Consider the following 14,441-nt stretch of genomic DNA (forward strand, 5'->3'; position numbering starts at 1 on the left):
TAACAAGAATTCCTATGGACACAACTCTTCAAAACATTACTTTGGCAGCAAAAATAAGGGATTAAATGACAGTTTTTCTAATCAAGGTAAGAGTTCACAGTCAAGTTTCAATGGTCAGTCATCCATTGGTGGATCAAAGAATGGTTCAAATTGGCAGAGTTGGAATGGGAATACTACCTGTAGATCATCTATTACTCCTGAATGTCAAATATGCTCAAGAAGAGGTCACATTACGCTTAATTGTCATTTTAGGAGTACTAATAATAACAATCAATATCAACTCTTGGTATGTCAGATCTGTGGAAAGAAGGGTCACAATGCATTGGAGTGTTTTCATAGGAACAATTATGCCTATCAAGGGGCTCCACCACCTCCAACACTCACTGCCAAGTCTGCACAAGGTCCAGAGAGTTTCTCTCTAGTACCTAATGAGTCTCAACCACATGGGTTTTCTGCTGCTGATACATGGGTCCTAGATACAGGTGTTACGCATCATACGATAGCAAATGTCAACAATATGAATCAAGTCACTGCATACAACGGTGATGAGAAGATAATCATTGGAAACGGTCAAGGTTTGGATGAGAAACATATTGGTTACACTAAACTCATTACTCAAGATCATTGCTTATTCTTGAAAAATGTTTTGCATGTACCACATATCATTGTGAATCTTCTGTCAGTTAAGAAATTGTGTTATGATAATGGCTGCTAGTTTATATGTGATGATAATGTGTTTTTTATACAGGACAAGGCAACCAATGTGATACTCTACCAAGGAATGAGTGATGGGGATCTTTTTACAATACCTGTGACAGTGTTTTCAAGATCTTGTTCTACAAATGAAAAGACAAAAGATGTGAAAGTTAGCTTTATGGGAAAGAAGATAAAGACTGCAATTTCGCATAAGAGGCTAAGTCATCCTTCTGAATAAGTATTGGCATCTATGTTGAAAGCAACAAAAGTACCAGTTAGTATAGATTCTTCTCAGTCAATATGTACTTCATGTATTTCAAGTAAAATGTGTAGGTAATATTTTCCTGTAAAACAAAGTAGCGCTACCTTTATGTTTGAAAGAGTACATTCAGATGTATGGGGGGCCTTCTCCAAAGATATCAATTGAAGGATATAGACATTACATCAGTTTTATTGATGAGTATTCAAGGTTCTTGTGGATATTTCCTTTGGTTAATAAATCTGAAGCAATCTCTGCATTTATAAAGTTCCATGCTTTTGTATTAAATGTTTGCAAACTGATGGAGGAGGAGAGTATATGAGTAAAGTGTTTGTCTAATTTTTGGAAACTGATGGAGGAGGAGAGTATATGAGTAAATGTTTGCAAACTGATGGAGGAGGAGAGTATATGAGTAAAGTGTTTGTCTAATTTTTGGAATAAAAAGAGATTGTTCATAGAATATCATGTCCATATACTCCTCAACATAATGGCATTTCTGAGAGGAAACATAGACATCTGATAGAGACTGCATTGACTTTAATGTTTGAAGCAAACTTGTCTCCATCTTTTTGGTTTCATGCTTGTTCATATGCAACCTTTTTTTATTAATAGAATGCCAGGTAAAGTGTTACAAATGCAGTCTCCATATCAGATGCTATTTGGTAAGATCCCTGATATTCAGAATTTAAAAGTGTTTGGGACAGTTGTGTATCCATTTCTCAGGGCCTATAATGCAAATAAGCTACAAGCAAGGTCTGTACAGTGTGTTTTCCTTGGTTATGCTCTAGGGTATAAGGGAGTTAATGTTACAACATTGAAACAAGGAAAATGAATCAGTGTTTCCCTATAGAGTACCAAGTTCAGTAAACATTCACAATTTTCATGTAGCAATTAGAGACCCATTGTGATTCAGGTTCCTATCCAGAATGTTACAGAAGCTCCAGGTATTCATAGAGACAATCACAGTGAGGCTGCACATGATATGTCACTGTCTTTATCTGAAAATAATGCTCATTCTGTTGGTAGATTGAACTCATTGGATTTAGTATCTATTGCAAAACATTCATCACTGTCACAGGGTGCTTCATCAACTCATTATCCTCATCCGATCACTCCTAGCTCTCATGATGTATCATAAATGTTGCCTGTCCATAATGACATACTACTTGAGGTAATTCGACCCTTCTCATCTTCCATATCATCTACTTTTGGTGAATCAAGTAATGCTTCTGTTCATCCAATGGTCACTAGATTGAAGAGTGGTACAATACCACAGAGGAGTTATAAGGGATATTTAGCTACCTTGCCTGAACTTCAGTCACTTCAATTAACTGAAGACACTTACTTTGGTGGAGGTTTTTCCTTTTGGTTGTTAACAGTGATGCTGCTGAACCATCAACATTCAGGAAAGCTGCTACAATGCCATAGTGGCAAAGTGCGATGGAAGAAGAGTATGACTCTCTTAGGGCTCAAGGAACTTGGGAATTAGTTCCACCACCTAGTGATAGGTCTATTATTGGCAGCAAATGGGTATACAAAATATAAAAAAATCCAGATCGCACAATTTCAAGGTACAAAGCAAGGCTGGTGGCACAAGGTTTTTTCGAGGAGCAAGGTGTTGATTATTTAGAAACATACCACAGTTAGAATTATCTTAGCATTGGCTACAATTAACCATTGGGATTTGAGACAGCTTGTTATTAAAAATGCATTCCTGCATGGGGAATTGCAAAAAGATATCTACATGAAACAACCTCAGGGTTTTGTGGATATAACTAAGCCAACACATGTCTACAAACTGATTAAATATCTCTATGGGCTTAAACAGGCTCCAAGAGCTTGGAACTCTAAGTTCACAAGCTATCTACTTGCAATGAGATTTAAATCTTCAACATCAGAATCCAGTTTATTTGTCAAATAGTGTGAAAATGATATTGCCATACTACTTCCCTATATAGATGACATTATCATTACTGGTTCCAATTCCAGTAAAGTTCAAAGGATAATCACGGAACTATCTGAGGTGTTTGAGCTCAAAGATATGGGCAGGTTGGCATATTTTCTTGGTTTGCAGATCAATTACAAGTCAAATGGAGATATTTGTATTAATCAGTCTAAGTATGTTAAAGATCTTCTTCACAAAGCTGGTATGGACTCATGTAAACCAGCATCAACACCATGCAAACCTCATAATCCTTTGCTTCTCACTAAAAGAGATACATTGTCAGATCCCAGTTTATATAAAAGCATTGTTGGATCACTGCAATATCTAACCTTTACAAGGCCAGATATTGCATATGCAGTGCACACAGTGTGTCAATTCATGGCTAAACCAACTGAGGTTCATTTTGGGGCAGTTAAAAGGATATTAAGATTTTTAAAAGGAACTATGCAGCATAGAATCACATTCTCAACTAGTACAGAAGTTGGCATTAATGCATTTAGTGATGCAGATTGGGCTGCAGACTTAAATACAAGAAGGTCTGTCACTGGATATGTAGTTTACATTGGAAGTAATCCAGTTTCTTGGCAATCAAAGAAACAAGACTCTATGTCAATAAGCTCTACAAAAGCTGAGTATAAGGCCTTAGCTCATACAGCCGCTGATATAGCTTCGATAAGAAATGTGTTAAAAGATATGGTTGGGGTATTGAATTCTTCCCCTATGATCTATTGTGACAACAAATCTGCCATTGCTCTAAATGTAAATCCAGTGTTTCATTCCAGGATTAAGCACTTAGACACAGATTATCATTTTGTAAGGGAGAAAGTCCAAAAAGAAGATCTCTATGTTCAATACTTGTCAACTGAAGACCAAACTGCTGATATTTTAACTAAGGGGTTGCATAGTCCATCATTTCTCAAGCATTCTTTCAATCTCAAGCTAGGAAACCCAGTTGAAATTAAGGGGGATGTTGACTGATATACACATAAGCAACCTACCACATCAACAATCCACATCAGCAAGTCTGTTAGTTAGATAGTTAGGATTGTAGGAAGCTATAAGGTGGTTATTAGTTTGTTAGAAACTTACTACAAAAGCAACGAGCATGTATAAATAGAGAACTTCTCTCTGTGACTTGTATCTGATTTCATTCTGCAATATACAAAGCATTATTTCATTCTCTCTCTTCTTCTCTCTCTCTCTCTCTTTACCTTTCTCTGCAATCTTATCTTACTTTGCTCTTCTTCTTCGATTCATAGTATAGTGCTAATAGTTTAATTGTACCTAAGCTGCATTAGTCATTGTTGGTGTTGTGGTTGCTGGTGTTAATTGGCCTTTTAGGGAGTTGAAGACCTTCAATTATAGAGGAATACAGAAACTGGGATTAAAATTTAATTTCTCTATGTAAAGGATAGTTTAAAGTTTAAAGATTAAAATTCTACACACTTTCTAGCCCTAAATTTTCCTGAGAAACAAAAGGAAAGTGAAAGAAGTCATACCTGGTCAGCGAGAGCAGACGCGATCAGCGAGTTTGGCGAATCATGCTAGCAAAGATATCTGGTGAGAAAAGGAAAAACAAACAGGGGCAAACTCTCTTTGCTGCCTGGGACACTGAAATTAGGGGCGGCTAAAAACCCATAATTCAATCACTGAGAAAACATAAAAAAATTAAACACCAAAGAAATCAATCACTAAGAAAACATCAAAAACCAAAATCACACCAAAACCCCATAAAATTAAAAAATGGGTTTTATTTATCGGGTAGTGAATGAGTACAAGTACCACGAATGGTGCTGAGGACTAAATCAAACAACAGTAAATTTAAACCCTACTTTATTTATTTTTTTAATTCGAAAAAGGGAAGAGGGTAATGATTTTTCTTCACAAACCTCTCTAACCCAATGAAGGATGCTCCTATCAAGTCCGTCGGTGAACTTATCTCTTCTGGGTTCTTCCTTTACCTGCACAAAAAGTCAAAAAATTAAAAACCCACAAACCAAAAACTAAAAAAATAAATCTACTTTTTTTTTCTCCAGAGATCCTGACAAAGAAAACTGAAGAGATCTTTCCACTGTGTTTCTAAGAGAGAGGTCGAAATGGAGGAGACGCTATCCAACGGATGGGGAGGAAGGAGGAAGGAACCTGGAGAATGAGGGAAGAACAGTGCATCGTTTCTATTTTTCTAGGAAAACGATTTGCATAAATTTTGATTGGTTCCGTCGTTTTTGGCAACAAAGTGAAAGACAAAACGCAACTCGAGAACGGCGATGGGAGGGATGCACCTTTGAGGCGGGTTTGGTATTGTTGTGCTTAGAAAAAAAAACGTTTCTGTTGTTATGTGAAAATAATCAACTGTGAAATAAAGCAGTTGAGTGTTTGGTAAATTTTTTTGTAAAAGTGCTTTTGAAAAAAAAATAATATTATAATGTTTGGTAAACTTTTATGTAAAACAGAAGTGAAAAAAAACCAATTTTTCAAAGCTAGGTTTTGCAGCTTCTTGTTTTTAGCTTTTTTTCACCTAAAATTATGTAAAAAACTGAAGCTGAATGTTTATCAAATATAAAAATAACCTCTAATTTTTTTTTATATTAACTTTTTCAGAATCACTTCAGTAGCAATTAAGGTTGAGATCAGTGAATGGAAGCAAATGGGCTTTTCCACTGCTTTCCACCGCTTTCCACCACTTTTCTTTCCACGATGACCAACACGTGTAGATGTGGAGGAGGGAAAAAAAATGCAATTACAGAAAATGAAAGGCAGAGAATGAAACAGCAGAGAAATCTAACAGGAAAGGCAGTCGGAAGAACGCGTGGCCAGCAAGGACAAGGTGGTCCTTTCGCTGTGCAAAGGAGGCCGCTCAACGGTAGACCAAGAAGAAACAGGGGGACAAATCTATCCGGACACTGCTGATGAACAGTGCCATCCGACACTGAGTTTTAATATATATATGATTTATTAAACTTCTTACCGTGAGGACGATGTAAGTCAGTGTTTTAAGATTAAAAACAAGAAGGAAAAGCTAGATTGTAGTACAAAGACCTTATAAACCTTTTATAGGTTTCTAGAAAACAAGAAAACAATATCTACAATTTAATTTTTTTAGAAACCAATAAAACGTTGATAAGTTCTTGCTCCACCATCAATCTTTTCTTTCTTGTTTTTACTCAAAACACTTCCATCAAGACCACCAAATCAAGTGAATTGGGCCTTTGAAATTTTATCAAATGGTTAAAATTTATTATAACTTTTAAGGAATCAAAACAGATAGATCGTTGGATAAAATTTCAAATGCCCAAATCACTTAATTCGGTGATCTTTTTAGAAAAGATCGAAAGAGGATCTCTTTCTTACTCAAAATACAGAGACTATGCAGCCCTCACAAAAGTATTTCGACAACTAGTTTCTTAAAAAATAAAAAAAAATAAAGAAAATAATCAATAAATTCACACCAGCAATCTTTCTTGACTTAACTTTAAATAATTAAATAAACTTGACTTGACTTTGCACAGTACCGTCGTTTATTGACTAATGACTTAGCACCAGGTCTTTTTTTTTTTTTTTATGTCAAAACTAAGTACTAAGTCATAAACCGGACAAAGCCTAACGGTGGACTAGAACACTGACAGACAAAGTCAAGATGAGGAAGGCATTTTTCCCCCAACACAAAATATGCCACCAAGCGTTTTAATCCCTTCCATATATATATATTCCTACAGAAGGCCAACCTTCTTAATTAGCAGTTCCTTAATTTCTTGGATCCATCACCTGCTTGGATTTTCTCTATTACTGCTAGGATCTGCTCGACCCTTTTTAGTTAATACTATATGGCGTTACATAGGAGGATGCAGATTTTGCGTCTCTCTTTAGTAATGGTGGTAGCGGTTACAATTTTACTAGGAACTCCAACTCCAACAACAGCTCAATCTCTCCTTCCGCCTCAGGCACTGCCTGGCTGCCCTGACCATTGTGGTAATCTCACAATTCCATACCCATTTGGCATAGGCACCGGTTGCTACCTCGAAAGCGGTTTAACATCACTTGTGAAAATTCCACTCAACAGCCAACAACACGTTTGATGACGAGCAATATCGAAATTACCAACATATCTCTTTATGACGGTGAGCTCCAAATACTACAGTTCGCAGCCAATGATTGTTACGATGCTCAAGGCAACTTGACCACACGGAACAATTCCAGGCTCCGGGTTCCTCCTCCTTACACCATCTCCGGAACCAAAAACATGTTTGTCGCAGTTGGATGCGACACATATGCGTTCTTTACAGGTTACCGGGGTGGACAAAAGTACACAACTGGGTGCGTGTCCATATGTGACAATCTTGACAACGCTATCGATCAGCGGGATACTTGCTCTGGCGTTGGATGTTGCCAAACTAAAATCCCTAGTGGGCTGAAAAATCAGACTGTGACCTTGAGAAGCTTTAACAATCATAAGGCTGTGTGGCACTTCAACCCATGCAGCTACGCGTTCCTTGTGCAAGAAGGCGAGTTCAACTTTAACAGTACAAGTTTTCGAGAACTAAACGATACAGCCCGGCTTCCGGCAATTATTGATTGGGAAATTGGGAAGGGGAATGAGTTATGTAATATAGCAGCTAAAAACGAGAGCACTTTTGCATGCAAGGCAAATAGCTACTGCCATAATCGGTCTTCAGGCTACATATGCCGGTGCCTGCCAGGTTACGAAGGGAACCCATACCTCCCGGATGGTTGCCAAGGTAAATAAATCTAGACACCATTTGACCATTTGATTATTATTATTATTATAAACAATTTTGGGTATATCAAAACATATTATATATATGTATGTATGTATGTATGTATGCATGCATGCATGCACATGTATGTATGTATGCATGCACATGTGTATGTGTGTATGCGTGTACGTGTGTGTGTGTGTGTGTATGCATGTGCGTCTATGCGTGTGTGTGTATATGTAGGTAGGTCTACTTATTTGATTATAGTTTAAACAAATAAATTTTCAATTTGCTTGACTTTCTTGCATATATGATTGTATTATTAGGATTTGGATCCATCCGGATTTAAATTGTGGGGATCCTAGAGATCCTCACATCTTAATCATTTATTGTGTATCATGCGGTCAGAAATCATTTGATTTTTTTATTTAAAATTAAATACAAATAGTACTTAACGAAAACTGGTACCACGATATATGATAAATGGTTAGAATGTGAGGATATCTAAGATTCTCACAAAGTGAATCCAAAGAGGATCCTCTTCCGTATTGTTAGGCTCATTGGGGGTTTGCGTTGAGGGATTCAGAACACTTTTGATCCCTTTATATCTTATTATATGTTGCAAAGTACTAGTAGTAAAAAACAGCATTAGTCAGCAAATAATTGCCACTTTTGTTTGTGCCGTGTGTGGGGGATATGTGGTCCGCCTTTGTGCGACAGCTTGATGTGGTCTTGCCTTCAAGCAATGATTATGTGGTTTCATCTTTCAACGAAGATTTTATGTAGTTTCACTCTCCAACGATGATTGTGTGGCCTTGCTCATCAGTGAAAATCAATATGTGGATTGGTATAGGTTTGTTGCATATATCGTTCTTGTGACAAATTTGTGTTGGTGCACCTGTGGTTGTGATATATGTGTAAGTTTTTAATTAATTGCTTGTTTATGCAAATTCACTCCAAATCAATGTGTTCATCATTAAAGTATTGTTCCAATTGATACATTTGTATTTGTTTGTGATGATCAAGAAAATACTGCTATCGTTTCTTGTCAAAAAAAAAAAAATTGCTAGTTTTGTTGGGGTGACTATAATATTAATTAGTAAAGAAAAATTGTTCGTGGTAAATAGAAAAAGAATGCACTATGCAGTAATAATCTAGACGAACAATTTTTGTTACAGTGGTTTCAAGACATTAAAATAAGAATAAATTAAGTTTACATTTCTCTTTTTTTTTTTTTTTTGGGTTTTTTGAAATGGGTCCAAAGTAACTAAAAATTGGACCTATTTCAAAAGTCAAAAGTCACTAAAAATTGGACCTATTTCAAAAGGTAGTCTATAAAATTGGACCTATTTCAAATTTTCCCTTTTTCTTTATCATCAATTAAAATTTTTTTTTTTTTCATTTTTGACAAGGTCTTTTAACTTTTGTCCATGTCATTATTTGAATATCAAATTATTCACATATCATCATATGTCAATTTTGAAAATAAAAAACTTATTAATCATTTCCAAATACATCTTTTTAGTATTTTTCATTTTTTTTAATTTGTACTCATTTTAAAAATTTGTACCAATATTATTTTTAGCTTTAATTTGTACCCATAATTTTAAGTTTTAATATGTACCATATTTCTTAATTTAATATGGACCCATATTTTTGTGGTGAATGTACCCATGCTAATACCATGTATTTATTTTATACTTTAAATTATATCAGTAGTTATTTCTTAAAATATATTAATAATTACATGGGTGCATTAAATTTTTTTATTTTTTTTTTTGGTAGAACTATGTGAAGAACAGTATTACTTTATTATTGATTTTTAAGTAATTATTGTAAAAGTATTATTTGAGTTTATTTAAATTTCATAATTTGTGGGATATTGAATACATAAATACAGGAGTTAAATTCCTTAAATGATGCTAGGAACCTCGATCAAAATATTTAATTAAACAAAGTTTCAATCTAACAATTAAATTGATTGGAGACTGAACCCAAAATAACCTTTAAAATCATATGTAAGCTTAGCTGGCCATGCCAAGTAGCCGCCAATTAGGCACAGATGCTGTTGCTCTGTGAAGATAGTGCCCACAAGCTAACAGTAATTGGGAATCCCTTTCACCTGAGTCAACTGAGCACGAAATTCAAGCTGTTAAAATTTAATTCAACGGTTAAAAATAAAAAGTCTTATTAAAAGTTATAATAACTTTTAATGTTAGATCAAATTTCAAGAATCCGAATTTTTTGCTTAGTTAGCTCAGGTAAAAAGGGTTCCGAAGAGGATTCTTTTCCTAGTAATTGCACCCAATTACTAAATTTGCAGTGGATTGTCAAAATCTGTGGGTACATGTACTGTTTCCTTTGGGCATTTTATAGTACTGAGTTGTTTACAAAAAGTCTCAAAAGTGGGATTTTAGTTTTACCTTTTGTTCATGGATTTAATTCATTCTTTTTCTTATCAGATATTGATGAATGCGAGGCTTCAGACTCCTGCAGTATTGGAACCTGCATAAATACAGCGGGAAATTATACTTGTGAATGTCCGAAAGGGTACAAAAATGTCGATATGGATAAAAAAAGTTGCATCAAGGATAACGGTCGAGCAAAGCTCAGTCTCCTGCTTATAATTTCACTAGGTAATTATTTTACTTTTCTTTAGGCGCGTGTTTTTATATATACAAAGGATATTGGTGGAGGAAAAAGTTGAACTCGGATCTTGTGTGCAAACTTAGTTACAAATCTCTTATAGGGTTGTTAGTTTATTATCTATCACATCATATAATCCTAGTCTAAAATTCTAAGCGTGCTAATTTTTCTTTGAACAATTGCACTCAGATTTTGTTTACTCGACCATTTTTAGATCCAAAACTTTCAAACATATATTAGAAGTGCTCTCTAGAAGACAGATTTTCAAATCAATATTGTTAATAATGTACCAATCAAAATTGGTATGTACACTTTGTTATTGACATGATATTAAAACTGATATCGGCACCTTGTTAACAAATATAATAAGAGTCTGTCTTGCCCAAAGAATGACTAATACTTACATACATATTCTTAGAAAGATCCATGCATGTACCAAATGAGTAAATATTCTCATTGTGTAGTATATGTCATTTTTTGTCACAAAAGATCACTTTGTCCAAAACCTAATTTGTTCTAAACAAGAAAAGCACTAGCCAGACGACAAAAACAAGATTAATACATGGATGATTTGCTCTGTATAATTTCTTGTAATTTTGCAATCATCTTTGCAGGTGCCAGTGGAGGCTTCTTGCTTTTACTAAGTGGATCTTCTTGGATATATTGGGGAATGCAGAGAAGAAAGTTCCTCAAACTCAAAGAAAAATACTTTAAAGAAAATGGTGGCTTATTGCTACAACAAAAAATCGCTAGTCAAGGAGGCACTGTGGAGACAACAAAAATTTTCACGGCAGAAGAACTTGAGAAGGCAACAAACAATTACCATGAAAGTAGAATCCTTGGTGAAGGAGGCTATGGAATAGTTTACAAAGGAATATTAGCAGCAGATAACAATAAAGTGGTTGCCATAAAAAAGTCTAAAATTGGTGTCCCAACCCAGAAGGAGCAGTTTGTCAATGAGTTGATTGTTCTTTCTCAAATCAACCATAGAAATGTGGTGAGGTTATTGGGTTGTTGTTTGGAGTCAGAAGTTCCTCTACTAGTTTACGAGTTTGTCACTCACGGCACTCTTTTTGAGCACATTCATGGTAAAAAGAGGAAAGGATCATCATTTTCATTGGAATTACGACTCAAGATAGCAGCTGAAACTGCTGGAGCACTAGCATACTTACACTCCTCCGCTCTCATGCAAATTATACACCGAGATGTGAAGGCGACCAATATACTGCTAGATGAAAATTACACTGCAAAAGTGTCAGACTTTGGAGCTTCACGATTGATTCCTCTTGATCAAGCCCAACTTGCAACTTTAGTGCAAGGAACATTCGGATACTTAGACCCTGAATACTTCCTCACGAATCAACTAACAGATAAGAGTGACGTCTATAGCTTTGGAGTTGTCCTTATGGAGCTACTAACAAGCAAAGTAGCACTTTCTTTTGACAGGCTTGAGGAAGAGAGAAACCTAGCAAGCTTCTTTGTTTGCTTAATGGAGCAGGATCGCTTGAATCAAATTCTCGATGATGCCATAGTCAACGAGAGAAACATCGAGACACTAAAAACAATGGCCAATCTCGCAAAAAGATGTGTAAGGTTAAAAGGGGAGGACAGGCCAACAATGAAAGAAGTTGCCATGGAGCTAGAAGGAATGAGAATTATAGAAAAGCATGCATGGGGAAAAGCTGAAATTTTTTCAGAAGAGACTGAGTACTTACTTGGGACACCTAACTCAGATGCTTATCCTGTGGCTTTTAGAGCTGATTGTGGTCCTAGTACTGGTACAGCTAGTGAGTATGACAGCATTCAGATCCAGATGTTAATTCCATATGATGATGGAAGATAATTCACTGCTTCATATAATCAACTCAACATTGTTTGTCATTTTAGACATAGTGAAATAATGTTTCTTTTCATCAAATAATAAGTGTAGCCACATTGGCTAGAGCGGATTTGCTTTCTCTATACACTCTAATTTGAAATTTCCTTTGCTATAGTTTAGATTTTAGTTAAAAGTAAAGTATTGCTTGTATAAAAAAATATATATTATTTGTCATCATTTTGGAAGTTTTTATTTAGGGTATGTACCAGAGCAGTAGGTGGTGGAGATCTCAACCTTGCACGTAAGAAGTGGCCCAACACCACAAACTAATTTCTTCTTCAAAAGGATTTGCATGGAATTTAGCGTGTGCATCAGAGCAGTTGGTCGGGGATACCAATTGTTTGACTGGTTAAATGACGTTATGTGTTGGCATTCAGTGTTTGCAATAACTACATCAAACTCAGAGAATGAAGAAAAATAATTATATCAAACTCAGAGAAAAGTATTTCAAAGAAGAGGGAGGAGACAACAACAATCTTTACAGCAGAACTTAAGAAGGGCACAGACAACTATTATGAGAGCAGAGTCGTCGGCGAAGGAGGCTTTGGAACAGTCTACAAAGGAATACTACCAGATAATGAAGTGGTTGCCATAAAAATGTTGAAAATCGGAGCTTCAACCCAAAGTGAGCAGTTTATCAATGAAGTTATCGTTCTTTCTCAAGTCAACCATAGAAATGTGGTGAAACTATTGGGTTGCTGTTTAGAGACACCGGTGTCATTACTAGTTTACGAGTTCATCACCGGGGAAACTCTTTTTTATCATCTTCATAGCATAAAGAGCAAAGAATCATCGGTTTCATGGGAGTTAGGATTGAATATCGCAGCAGAAACTGCCAGAGCACTAGCATACTTATTACTTGCGCTCCTCCACCTCCATGCAAATCATACACCAAGATGTGTAAACAACAAATATACTATTCGACGACAATTCCATAGCGAGTGTCGGACTTTGGAGCTTCGCGATTGATTCCTCTAGATCAAGCTCAAATAACAACTCTTGTGCTAGGCTAGGGTACTTGGATCCTAAGTACTTTCATTCGAACCAGCTAACAGAAAAGAGTGATGTCTACAGTTTTGAAGTTGTCCTTGTGCAGCTACTAACAAGCAAAATGGCACTCTCTTTTCCTAGGCCTCAGGCAGAGAGAAACCTGGCAAGCTTCTTCATTTGTTCCGTGGAAGAGGGTCACTTGACTGAAATTCTAGACGACAACAGTCACCGAGAGAAATATTGAGTCACTGAAAGAAGTGGCTAATCTTGCAAGTAGATTTTTGAGGGTGAAAAGGAAGGAAAGGCCTAGCATGAAAATGGTAGCAATAAAGCTAGAGGGGATGCGGACCTTGGGCCGCCTTGAATGGCTTATGCTGGAGGTGAGGGCTGGGCATTTTTTTTAAACGAAACCGACTGAACTGCACGAAGAGCACCCGCGGCTATTTGGTTTGGTTTGGTTTTTTTTTTTTTTTTTTTTTTTTTTTCTTCTTCTAATTTTTGGTGGCTAAAACGAACCGCACTTATCTTAATCGGTTTGGTAAGCGGTTCCAAAAATTCTTAGGCTACGGTTAATTGAACCGACCTGCATATATTTAATTTTAATTTTTTAATCATAATTAATACGTGTAGTAATATAAATAGTTAATTATTTACAAGTTATTGTGTTGGGAAATTTTATTTAAATTCATCTAACCTCTTTCTACACCCAATTGCATAATTACTATTAGGTACAAAATGAAATTAATAATAAAAATCAAATTTATCAATAGAGCCACATACTATAATTAAACCCCAGCATCACCACTTGTTTATCCTATGTTCATTCCGGCTAAAACCTTAATAGCTTTGATAGAGAAAAATAAGCTTTTCTATTGATGGATGGTGATTTTGAAGTTTTTAATCCTCCAACTAATGTATGACTTGATTTATGGATATTTTATTTGTTTGCTTCTTTTTTGGATTAAATTTCATACTTTTTATATTATATTGTATTTATTTTTCTCTGTCGTCTGTCTATGCCCCAAAACACCAGTGCAAGGACTTTTGATTAGTACTGCAAATACATAAAACTTGATTCTTGTTGCAAATAAAGGTTGCTCAACCTTAACCACGAACTAGCGGGTGGCATGTCTTGCACATTTTTTATTCGAAATAGCTCCAATTTGTTTATTTGTTAGCCCTATGTCACTTCAAAGTTTATTAAAAAGTACATAAAAATGCTCGATTTAAAAAGAACTGAATTAGAGCTTGCATAACATTCTCTTGGCAAATTCAAGTCTATGGAATGATCTCTTGGATCCTAAATCCATG

General features: G+C 35.7%; 1 long non-coding RNA gene and 1 pseudogene across 1 annotated transcript; one reads left to right on the plus strand and one right to left on the minus strand.

The window, feature by feature from the left end:
• Positions 1-1,332: 1,332 nt before the first annotated feature.
• Positions 1,333-5,154, minus strand: LOC137729552 (uncharacterized). The gene is made up of 3 exons (XR_011068013.1): positions 5,043-5,154; positions 4,400-4,861; positions 1,333-4,253 (listed from the first exon to the last, which is right to left on the minus strand). It is a non-coding gene; the product is annotated as an uncharacterized lncRNA (long non-coding RNA).
• A 1,484-nt stretch (positions 5,155-6,638) lies between these two features.
• Positions 6,639-12,203, plus strand: LOC137727358 (wall-associated receptor kinase 2-like; annotated as a pseudogene).
• The last annotated feature ends 2,238 nt before the right edge of the window (positions 12,204-14,441 follow it).

This window comes from Pyrus communis, chromosome 3 (genome assembly GCF_963583255.1).
Source record: "Pyrus communis chromosome 3, drPyrComm1.1, whole genome shotgun sequence".
NCBI classification, from domain to species: Eukaryota; Viridiplantae; Streptophyta; class Magnoliopsida; order Rosales; family Rosaceae; genus Pyrus; species Pyrus communis.